At 44.6% G+C, this 11,164-nt stretch overlaps 2 pseudogenes; one reads left to right on the top strand and one right to left on the bottom strand.

Moving 5' to 3' along the window:
• Window positions 1-714: 714 nt before the first annotated feature.
• Window positions 715-3,584, bottom strand: LOC133124038 (GTPase IMAP family member 7-like; annotated as a pseudogene).
• Window positions 3,585-7,106: 3,522 nt separating this feature from the next.
• Window positions 7,107-8,323, top strand: LOC133123978 (uncharacterized; annotated as a pseudogene).
• The last annotated feature ends 2,841 nt before the right edge of the window (window positions 8,324-11,164 follow it).

The following is an 11,164-nucleotide window of genomic DNA, read 5'->3' as shown; positions in this document are numbered from 1 at the left end:
GACAGCCTTTGACCTTAATGTCTCTGCTTCTCAGCTAGCACATTCTGGTCTTACAGCAAGGTCAACAAGGGGTATTCAGAAGACAAAATACTGATAAATGTTTGTGGCCAGCTTTATGTCTTTTTGTTTTGGTAAAGCCCCCCCTTCAGGAAAAGTGTGTATAAGAGTCTTACTGTGTCTGATTCAAATCAGAAAGCCGGTAAGCTTTCTCACTTTCTGTCATTTCTTTGCAAATAAATACGAAAGTTAAACTCAAGTATAGCTATTGTTGTTTTTACTGGGATCTGTTTGATCAGCCGATGCTCACCTGTGAAATGTTAAAAAGGGCATTTTCCCCTGACAATACATTCACCATAAAACATAGATCCATTAAAAATACATTCATTTAAAGTTTGTCTTGTCCTTCTTTTGTGAAATTTTGAAAGATAAAAGTGGTAACTGTTGTATAAAAGTGTTATAGAACTTGTAGTATATCATTGATATTGGCACAGCTAGGGGGTGTAACAGCACTTGCAATATCCACAATATATCACGGGCGCTCGTTCCATAATGACTATTTACTATATAGGCTTAAGTAAACTCACTGTTGGGGGCTTCCTTCATGCTTGCCCCTCCCCTCACAGGCAGACTGGTCATGTCCTGAATCATCCTTCTAAAGTGATGGAACATCCCCATTTCTTTCCTTCCCCACTCCTTTTCAAAAGCAGCATCCTCTCACTCTATCCACTGTTGGGCACGTGTCTTGTTGGCTGCTTCCGGAAGAGTGCTCCCCCCTTCCTCTGAGCCAACAGCTTCTACCAAACCTCTTGGTTCACAGAGTATGTCTCCGCCTAGAAAACAGCACAATAGTTAGCCAGGAGTCTATACTTTTTGTAGAGTGAGCAGTTCAGCTTGGTTCAGAACAGAAAGAACCAAATGCTGCCTGCCTTGTTTGGTGGAGTGGTGCATTCCTGAATCATCTTCTTTAGGTTCAAGTCTGTTTCTATTCTGCTCCATTCCTTTTCAAGCTTTTTTAGAAAATCAGTAGGAGGCAGAACACTGCTCCTTTCTTTACAATCCAAATACAGTTTCTCCACCAGATCTTCTCTCCTGATCCACTCTTCATCAAAGATTTTCATCAGCTCTGTTACTTTCCGCTTCTCTGTGCTGAGATCTACCCCCCTGGTCTCTCTGTCCTTCTCTTCTATCTCCTTCATAACTTCACTTTGTGTCTCAGTCTTGAGAGGAAGGACAGTTCGACCTGCTACCATCTCCTCAATCTTCTCCAGCAGCTCTGTGACTTGGGTGCAATCACCCCTTTCCTTGTTGCTGAGGACATGGTACCTATTCCCACATTTCTCTATAAGCCACTGGAGGGCCTGTCCTTCTCTCTCTATGTGCTGCTCAATGGTGTGGTTTCCTAGGCTTTCACCCCAGGTGAAGAGTACTAGTGTGTGTCCCCACACACTCTCCAAGGTGCTCCATGTTGTCGCAAATTATTTTCCTTTGTTTTTCTTTAAATGATATGTCTGCAAGGAATAACCAGTAGAATTGCATGGGGTCCGGGGTGACACAACTTCAAACTCTTCACCACTTCATCTTTTATCCAATCTGGTGTGAGCTCACCCGGGATAAACTTCCACCAGCCAGGTGTGTCGACCACAGTGACCTGCCTCCCATTGACTTCACCTTGCTTCTTCTCACACTGTGCAGTTCTTTTCCAAACTCCAAACTCCTCTCTGCCCAGGATGGTATTTGCGGTCGAGCTCTTCCCCCCAGCCACCCACCCCACTAAGACCACCCTCAGTGTTGAGGGACAGCTTGTTCCCCCTGTCAGGGAGAAAGAACATCAATATTTACTGGGTGTCATCATTCAGTGAAATACAAAAGACAAAAACAGAAAGTAAATAAAAACAATTAAATATATTACCTCTAAAAAGGTGTTGGAATGTCTCTCGCTGTTCCCACACCTTTCTTATTCTCTGATTGGCTCGCTCTTCTGTTATCCTCCTCTTCTCCTCTATGTCCTTGAGAATTTCTCTCTCCATTTGAAAATGACAGCCATTACCTGCCACCATCTTCTCTATCATCTCCAGCAGGTCTGAGACCTGAGATGACTCACTCCTGTTCTTATTGCTGAGAACATGGTACCTGTTCCCACATTTGTCTATAAGCGTCTGGAGGGCATGTCCTTCTCCCTCGATGTGCTGCTTGATGGTCATTTCCCTTAAGTGTCCCCAAAGGTGAACAGCAGTATAGTGTGTCTCCACACCGTGTCACAGAGAAGCTCCAGGTGTTCCTGCACTGCTACCCTGTGTTTCTCTTGGAACGATGAGTCCAGATTTATGAGCAACAGGAAAGCATGAGGCCCAGGGGGACACAGAGAGACACTACACAAAATCTGGTCTTTCAGCAATTCTGGAGAATCTTCAACAGGAAAATAACAGACCCAGCCAGGTGTATGCACCATAGTGACCCACCTCCCAGCTATGGTAGCCTGCACCTTCTTACCCACTAGAGTTTTTCTTCCATGTGTAAACTCCTGATTACCCAAGATGGTGTTTTCCACTGAACTCTTCCCACATACCTCTGCTCCCACCAGCACAATCCTCAGCTCAGAGAGATGTTGTGACTCCCCTGTCACAAAATACAATTTATCTTTATTTATAGGCATACTGTGCAGGAGTTCCACCTTGAAAATATTATAAAACAAACGGTGCTCAGTGATAAAGGATAAACTGACAACTTGTGTTTATGTTGACTTCTGCCCAATACCTTGCTAGTACCGTATACTTGTATCAGTTAATCTAAAAACAATATTTTTGTGCTGTATCTGAAAAGCATATGTCCAATACACTGAACTCATATGCTCTATGATCCAATACAGAAGGAGGTGACATGTATGGATTGGCTACTACAGTGGTGAGCTGGGTTTGGTAACATTAATTAGCTGCCACATTGTAAGCTAACTAAATTAAGGTTAGCTATAGATGAGCCAAGCTACTAACTATAACTAAATACAAACACCCCACCCCCTCCTAACATTTAGTAACATCATCCGAAAACTATGAAAAAACATGCGTCATGTCACATGGGAAATCGTTTTATTAAACCTGCTCTGATGTCATTATGGTGGCTACTACCTATTGATTTTAAATTTATTTTATTGGTTTACAATTACTTTAATTTTCAAGCACCAAAGTACATAGTACATTTGCTCTTCAGTTATGAACCTTCTAGATCTCTTATCATCTGGCACTAGACTTTTAATTATTCTTAAGGTTAGAACTAAAACCACAGGGGAAGCAGCTTTCAGTTTTTGTGAATGCTGCCTCTGGAGTAACCCCCCAGCTGAATATTGGGTATAGGCGACTATCAAAAACAAAACTTAGTCGCAGAGAGGCTAAGGTGGGGAAACGTACACCTGCCGGACGCGCTGGCTGTCAATGACTCACTGCTGCGACGTACTGCATTTTGTTGATTTATTGGACGTAAAACAAACATTGAAAACGGCATCACAGAACAGCGACTCGAGTACAGCGGTGTTAAAAGCGGTCAGCAAAAAGTAAGACTTCCCCTGGCTCACCCCCTCTCCATTCATTCATGCTTTTACAAATCCCGCCAGGTGAACAGCTGAAATCCCTTACTACTGCTGACGTAACCACCAAACCCAAGTGACCCAAATCCCCCTATGTGACCAACAATAAATAACGGACAATAACACAAATAACAAACTATACCTGGCACTTACATTCCGGCCCCTAATTATTACAGTTATTACACAGGAATAATTACCAATACCTTCCCCATGTAGGAAAACAATAAATCACACATACAGGAGAATGAACATTGCAATTTTCTTTGCGTTTTTTTTGTGCAAGGAGTTCATGGTCCATAAATCCATTGTAGGTCTTGATTCAATCTTCTTGAGTCAAGTCAAGTCAAATCTAGTCTAGGACAGAGGTTGCCAGCACTTATCCTTTCAGAGTGAACGTCAGGTCAAATGAATCCGAATTCACGCCAAAAGTGCAGCCTTCACGACTCCACTGACTCCTGAAGAAGGCAGATCTTGGTCACAGGTCTGCAGAGACAGCTGGTCTGGGTCTTAATCCGGACCTGTCGCACAAGTCCTCTTTTGTCTGGAACTGTTTCTATGATCCTCCCAATGTTCCAGGAATTCCAAGGTGCAGAATCGTCCACTATGAGCACTATGTCCCCGGGAATGAAGTTGCACTTGACATCGCCGTGATGTGATCCGGTAGGAGGGTTAAAGGTCCACTTGATTCCCTTCAACGAGAGCACGTCATTGATATGTTCCAGGTTCCATCCTTCAATTGCTCGTTTCAGCTCACGCTCTGCGCCGATGAAGTTAGTGCCATTGTCGGAACGTAGCTCTTTGATCTGTCCTCTTCTTGCAATGAAGCGCCGCAAGGCGTTAATGAATGAGTCTGTGTCCAGAGATGAGGCAACTTCAATGTGTACTGCTCTTATTGTCAAACATGTGAAGATCACTCCATATCTTTTCACAAGACTCCTGCCACGCTTGATGTCAAAGGGACCAAAATAGTCTACTCCGACATAACTGAAGGGTGGTTCTTCTGCTGAAACTCTGTCGACAGGCAAGTCTGCCATTTGCTGTTGACCTGCAGCTCCATGTAACCGACGACAGACGACACATTTGGATAGGATCTTCCTTATGGCAACACCTGCAGCAGGAATCCAGTAGCGCTGGCGCAGCCTCGACAACACGTGGTTCCTACCACCATGGCCAACCTCTTGATGAATCTGTCGTAGGATGAGGTCTGAGATGTGGAGATCTTTAGCTATTATGGCTGGATGTTTAGACTCTTCTGGCATGGCAGCCTTACTAAGTCGCCCTCCGACTCTCAACACACCATCTTCCAGTATCGGATTGAGCTTATAAATGTGACTGTTTCCTTTCACACACTCTCCCTTTTGGAGACAAGACAACTCTTCAGAGAACCTTCTTCCTTGACAGAACTTGATTATCTCCAGTTCAGCTTCTTTAATCTCTTCCAACGAGAGACAACCATGACAGAGCTTATTATGCATCTCCTTGTTGAGAACATCTTTGCGTTGAGTTTCATTTGACACAGACTGAGCAATACATGCAGTGACTTCTCTCCTCTTCCTATTATTCAAAAGTAAGGTTCTGAACCTTAGGATCCATCCCATCACTCTTGTGAGACGTGTCCAAGATGAGCTGCGGTTGATCAAACCTGTCACAGCATCATCCTCCTCTTCTTCTGCAGAAACAATGGCGGCTGACACCTTGACCTCCGGGTCTCCAGAAAGAAGTTCTCCCAAGTTGTCTGGTTCAACAGGCCAAGCTTCCTCTGGTTGCATGAGAAATGAGGGACCCGATATCCATGTTTCATTCTTGAGGAATAGCTCCGCCCTCATACCTCTGGAGGCAATGTCCGCAGGATTGTATGCAGTACTCACATACCTCCACTGTGATGCATCAGACATCTTGAGAATCTCTGTGACTCTGTTTGCTACAAAGATGCGAAACCTTGATGTTTTGTTCTTAATGTATTTCAGTACGGAGGTACTGTCTGACCAGAAAACCGAGTCTTGCAGCTGCAGTCTTAGCGCCTTCCTCCACACTTTGTCCATGCGAGCTGCCAAAACTGCTGCAGTCAACTCCATACGTGGGATTGTCACAGGCTTTAAAGGTTTCACCCTGGATTTTCCCATTATGAAGGCGCTGTGTGTCTGAGGATGGTCATTGTGCAACAGCAGATAGGTGACAGTACCGTATCCCTCCTCACTTGCGTCAGCAAAATGATGCAGCTGGGCGCTGATTGCTTCTCCAAAGCTGGGAGGTTTTAAACATCGTCTGATGCTGAAGTCCTCCAACAGATGTAGCTCTTTGACCCAGTCGACCCACTGAAGAAGAAGCCCAAGAAGCTGGTATGACATCGTCCCAGCCTAGCCTTTTCCGGCAGAGGTCTTGAAGGATCTTTTTAGCTGTGAAAACCACAGGGGCCAAAATTCCCAGAGGGTCATAGAAAGAGCTGACGGTAGAAAGGACTCCTCTACGGGTCAATGGTCTTTCCTGAAAGGTTACACTGAACCTAAAAGTGTCAGACTGGACACACCAACGCACCCCTAGTACTCTCTCAACCGGTAGGATGCCATGGTCCAGATCCAGCTCTTTAACCTCCTTTGCCCTTTCCTCCTCCGGTATTGCTGCCAGCACACGGCGACTGTTGCTTATCCATTTTGTCAAATGAAAGCCCCCCTTGGCACAGACGGTTCCCAAGTCCTGATAAAGGGATATGGCTTCCTGTTCTGAGGCTACTGAAGTAAGACAGTCGTCGACATAAAAACATCCCACAGAAGGAAGATTTGGTGAAGTGGTCTTACATGAGTCGAGTCCATCTCCAAAAACTTGAAGCAGAAGTTGGTCTTCTCATCGGTGTCAACGCGTTCAAAGCCATGGAGCCATGGGAGATCATCAGTAGCCAGAACGATGGACCATACGCTGTGAAGACAGCTCTTGGTTGGGTCATCAATGGCCCATCAGCAGATGCCAAGAGAAAGAATCAGATGATAGCAAAAGACAAAGTTTCCTTGTCAACTGTATTTCTGTGATAAGTATCGAAGACATGCTGATGAAGCATTACAATGCAGATTTTCCAGAAAGACGATGTAACAACAGATAAGAACAGTCTCAACATGATAAGCGGTTCATGCACACGGTGACAACATCAGCACAGCTCGTGGATGGTCACTTCTGTATCAAGCTGCCCTTGATGACAAGGTGAAGATGCCATGCAACCGTGGTATTGCTGAACAGAGGCCTAACTCTTTGAAGAGGAAGTTAAGTAGGACTTCTTTCAAGAGTACAAGGCTTTTATGGACAACATACTGGAAAAGGGCTACGCAACAAGGGTTCCAGAAGAACAGTTGAGTCGCAGTGATGGAAGAGTATAGTTCATCCCACACCATGGGGTGTACCATCCGAAAAAAAGGAAACTGCGAATCGTCTTTGACTGCGCGGCAACTTACCAAGGTGTGACCAGTTGTTGCAAGGGCCTGACCTAATAAACAGCCTCACCGGAGTGTTGCTGAGATTCAGACAGGAGCCTGTCGCCATGATGGCAGATATTGAGTCCATGTTCTACCAGGTGTGGATTCCAGACACGGAAGCAGATATGCTACGCTTTCTCTGGTGGCCAGGTGGCAATCTGAATGTGGAAGCACAAGAGTACCGAATGTGTGTGCATCTGTTCGGTGCTACATCATCCCCTAGTTGTGCGTCTTATGCACTGAGAAGGACAGCAGAAGATACAGCTTCAAAGAGCACCCCAGAAGCCACACAGACAGTCCTCAAGAACTTCTATGTGGACGACTGTTTGAAGTCGGTAGCCACAGAAGACAAAGCCGTCACTCTTGTGAGGGAGCTGATGACGTTGTGTGCCAGTGGTGGTTTCCATTTGACCAAGTGGGTCAGCAACAGCAGATCCCTGCTGGGCTCCATTCCTGACCACGAACGAGCGGCTGAAGTCAAAGATCTCGATCTGGAGCATGATGAGTTACCAGTGGAACGAGCATTAGGCGTGCAGTGGTGCACAAGTTCTGACAGCTTCAGGTTCAAGATACACCTGCCGGACAAGCCACGCACAAGACGGGGCATTTTATCTGTTGTTAGTTCGGTGTATGACCCTATGGGATTTTTGGCACCACTCCTCCTACCTGTTAAGCTCATTTTAAGAGATCTCTGCCAAGAGAAGAAAGGTTGGGACAAAGAGATCCATGAAAGGCCATGCCGGACATGGATGAAGTGGCTGACAGACTTAGACAAGCTTTCAGAACTCAGTCTGAACAGATGTTTCAAACCCCCTGCATTTGGGCCCACAAAGGCTGCTCAAATCCACAATTTCTCAGATGCCAGCCAAGATGGATATAGTGTTGTGTCGTATCTCGTGCTGACAAAAGACCAGGAAAACATGAGAAACATGTATCATTCTTAATGGGAAAGTCCAGAGTCGCTCCACTCAAACAGATCACTATCCCGAGAATGGAGTTGACAGCAGCGACGGTTGCAGTCAAGATCGACCGGATGCTGAAAGAAGAACTTGAAGTTCCCCTGATGGAGTCGGTCTTCTGGACAGATAGTACAACAGTACTGAAGTACATTGAAAACGATGCTCTTCGCTTCAAGACATTTGTGGCAAACCGTGTCTCTTTCATTAGAGAGGTGACAGCATCTTCTCAGTGGAAGAATGTCAACACCTCACAAAACCCAGCAGATCAGGCTTCGAGAGGTTTGATGATCCAGTGCTTCATGGACAGTAAGAGCTGGTTTCATTGACCTAGTTTCCTGCCAAAAGAAGTTGACTGGCCAGAACAACCTGAACAGTGTACTTACCTGAGTGAAGATGATGTTGAGGTGAAGACATCCGCTGCAGTGTCATGCACAAATCCAAACAAGTGCACGGATCCACTGAACCAGCTTGTTGAGTATTACTCCAGTTGGCATAAGTTGAAAAAGGCAGCAGCCTGGATTTTGCACGTGAGAGGGACGTTGCGGCACCTGAGCAAGAAGAGAAAAGAGTTTGAGCAGAACATACAGCAGAATGAGAATGATCCAGAGAAATGCCGATCCATAGTTGAACAGCAAATAGTGATGTGCAAGAAGAACCTGGAAAAAAGAATACTTACCGTGGAAGATCTATCCAGAGCTGAATCTATCCAGAGCAGAATGAAGGCTGATTAAATACAGTCAGAGACAAGCTTACACGGAGGAGATACAAGCATTGCAGCCAGGAGGCTCCCGTGTGAAAAAGAACAGTTCTATCTTCAAACTGGATCCATACTTGCAAGATGATGTGTTGAGAGTAGGAGGAAGTCTGAACAGATCGGCGATGCCTGAGGAGGCCAAGCATCCTGCCATTCTACATAAACAGCACAGAATAGCCCACCTCATTCTCCACCACATCCATCAAGTGTCTGGACATGGAGGTAGGAACCACGTCTTAGTCAAATTATGACAACGGTATTGGATACCAAAAGCCAATGCAGCAACAAGAAAAGTGATTTCAGAGTGCAACCTCTGCAGAAGACTGCATCCAAAGGCAGGAGAGCAGAAAATGGCAGATCTGCCGCAAGACCGTCTGCTCCCTGACAAACTACCCTTCACCAACACGGGTGTGGATTATTTAGGACCGTTCGAGGTCAGAAGAGGACGTGCAAAGGTCAAGCGTTATGGAGTGCTCTTCACATGCTTAACTGTCAGAGCGGTACATATAGAAGTAGCCCATTCTCTTGACACCGATTCATGTATTAATGCCATACGGCGTTTCCAAGCCAGAAGAGGCCAAGTTTGACGGCGCTGAACGAGAGCTGCGTAAGGCATTGGCAGAGCTGGATCAGTCTCGTATCAGTGAAGTCATGATGAGAAAGGGTGTGCAATGGATTTTCAACCCACCTGCTGCGTCTCACCATGGCGGCATCTGGGAGCGTCAAATCCGCATAGTGAGAAAGGTGCTGAGCTCCGTTGTGAAGCAACAGCTCTTAGAAGATGAAGGACTAAATACTCTCCTTTGCAAAGTTGCGAGCATCATCAATGGGAGACCCTTAACCACGAACACAGATCACCCCAATGACCTCGAGCCGCTGACGCCGAATCATCTGCTCGCATTGAAAACACAGCCTAGTTTTCCACCTGGTGTGTTCACTAAGGATTATGTCTACGTCCGCCGGCGCTGGAGACAAATACAATATATGGCGGATCTGTTCTGGTGAAGGTGGACTCACGAATACCTACCACTCCTGCAAGAACAACAAAAATGGCTCGGCCTGAAAAGAAGTTTCAAGGTTGGAGATGTCGTCCTCGTCGCAGATTCGTCCCTGCCAAGAAACTCCTGGATGTTAGGCAGAATCATGAGGGTGATGCCCGACTCCAAAGGCGTTGTCCGAAGTGCTGAAGTTAGGACGAAGACCAGCATCATTCAAAGACCCATAACTAAACTTTGTTTATTGCAGGGAGAAGACTGAAGATGAAGAGAAAGATTTGAATAGACTAAAAATACTTACCAGAGTGGACTGAATATTGAATAGAATAGAAATACCAGTTTTGAATAGTCTGTAAAAAGTATTTAGTTGTTAATATTTACCAGTTAATGTTTACCTTTAAATACTTACCTGTGAAGAGCAGAAGATCCTTGTTAAAAGGAATTGAGAAAATGTTAAATGTAGGAGTGTAAATGGCTCCAGTTTAAAGTTTAAGTTGATAATTGATATGCTAAGGCCTAGTCAATTAGGGGCCGGGTTATGTTGAAGCCATTTCTATGGAAGTCATAATATTTTGAGTTTATTTGCTAAGACCTGAGAAAACCTGTGTTCGAAATTGGAATGTAAACAGTTGACCAGTGATATCTAGAATAATGTAATTTGATTGGCTGTTAGAGTTAGTATAAAATTATCGAAACCCCGCGAAACAGCCAGAAGCCGCTGGACCTTGGAGCAACACAGTCTTTTGACCTAGGCAAAACTATGCAAAACTACACAAAACTACAAAGTTGGTGTATAAGAAAAGTAAAGATCCTAAGTTTTTAAACTGTATGATTTGTAATTCATAAGTAAACAGACAAATGAAGAACTTCGGATTTAATACTTTTATTTTCTGACGTTTTGTGTTGAGTACAAAAGAACTTTGAGGTCCTAAGCTAGCTCAGTTTCGGTTAACTGGTTAAACGAAACCGTTCACACCCCGAGTTGATCTTGAAAAACTATGCAAGCTAGAGAACCATGACTGTAAGGTACTGTAATGTAAAAAAAAAAACTTCTTCAGGTTGGCTTGAAAAGCCCTGTACATTTTCATTGTCAAAGTAGTTCACACAAGCAGCTGCATTTTCAGTAAATCGGCTATGTAATAGGAATTTGATCTAGAGCCTGATCAAGGGTTTCACTATTTGAAAAACATTTCAGTATGGTCTTTAAGATCGATATGCAAGCAGGACAGCGAGTGCTTTTGAATGTCTTGTTAGGTGATGTTACGTCCTAGTTGCGTGGGTATTATTTGGTATTCCAGTGTCATACAAATATGAACCGTATTTTCGAGAGAGCTTGTTTTGTAATTGACGTTAAAATTAAAAGCTACTGTAGAACCAGAGTTTGGCATACACTGTAGTTGCATGCTATTTTTCAATTA

This window comes from Conger conger, chromosome 1, assembly GCF_963514075.1.
Source record: "Conger conger chromosome 1, fConCon1.1, whole genome shotgun sequence".
Lineage (NCBI taxonomy): Eukaryota > Metazoa > Chordata > Actinopteri > Anguilliformes > Congridae > Conger > Conger conger.
The sequence above is the reverse complement of the archived record's forward strand: the minus strand, read 5'-3'. Positions and strand labels throughout refer to the sequence as shown.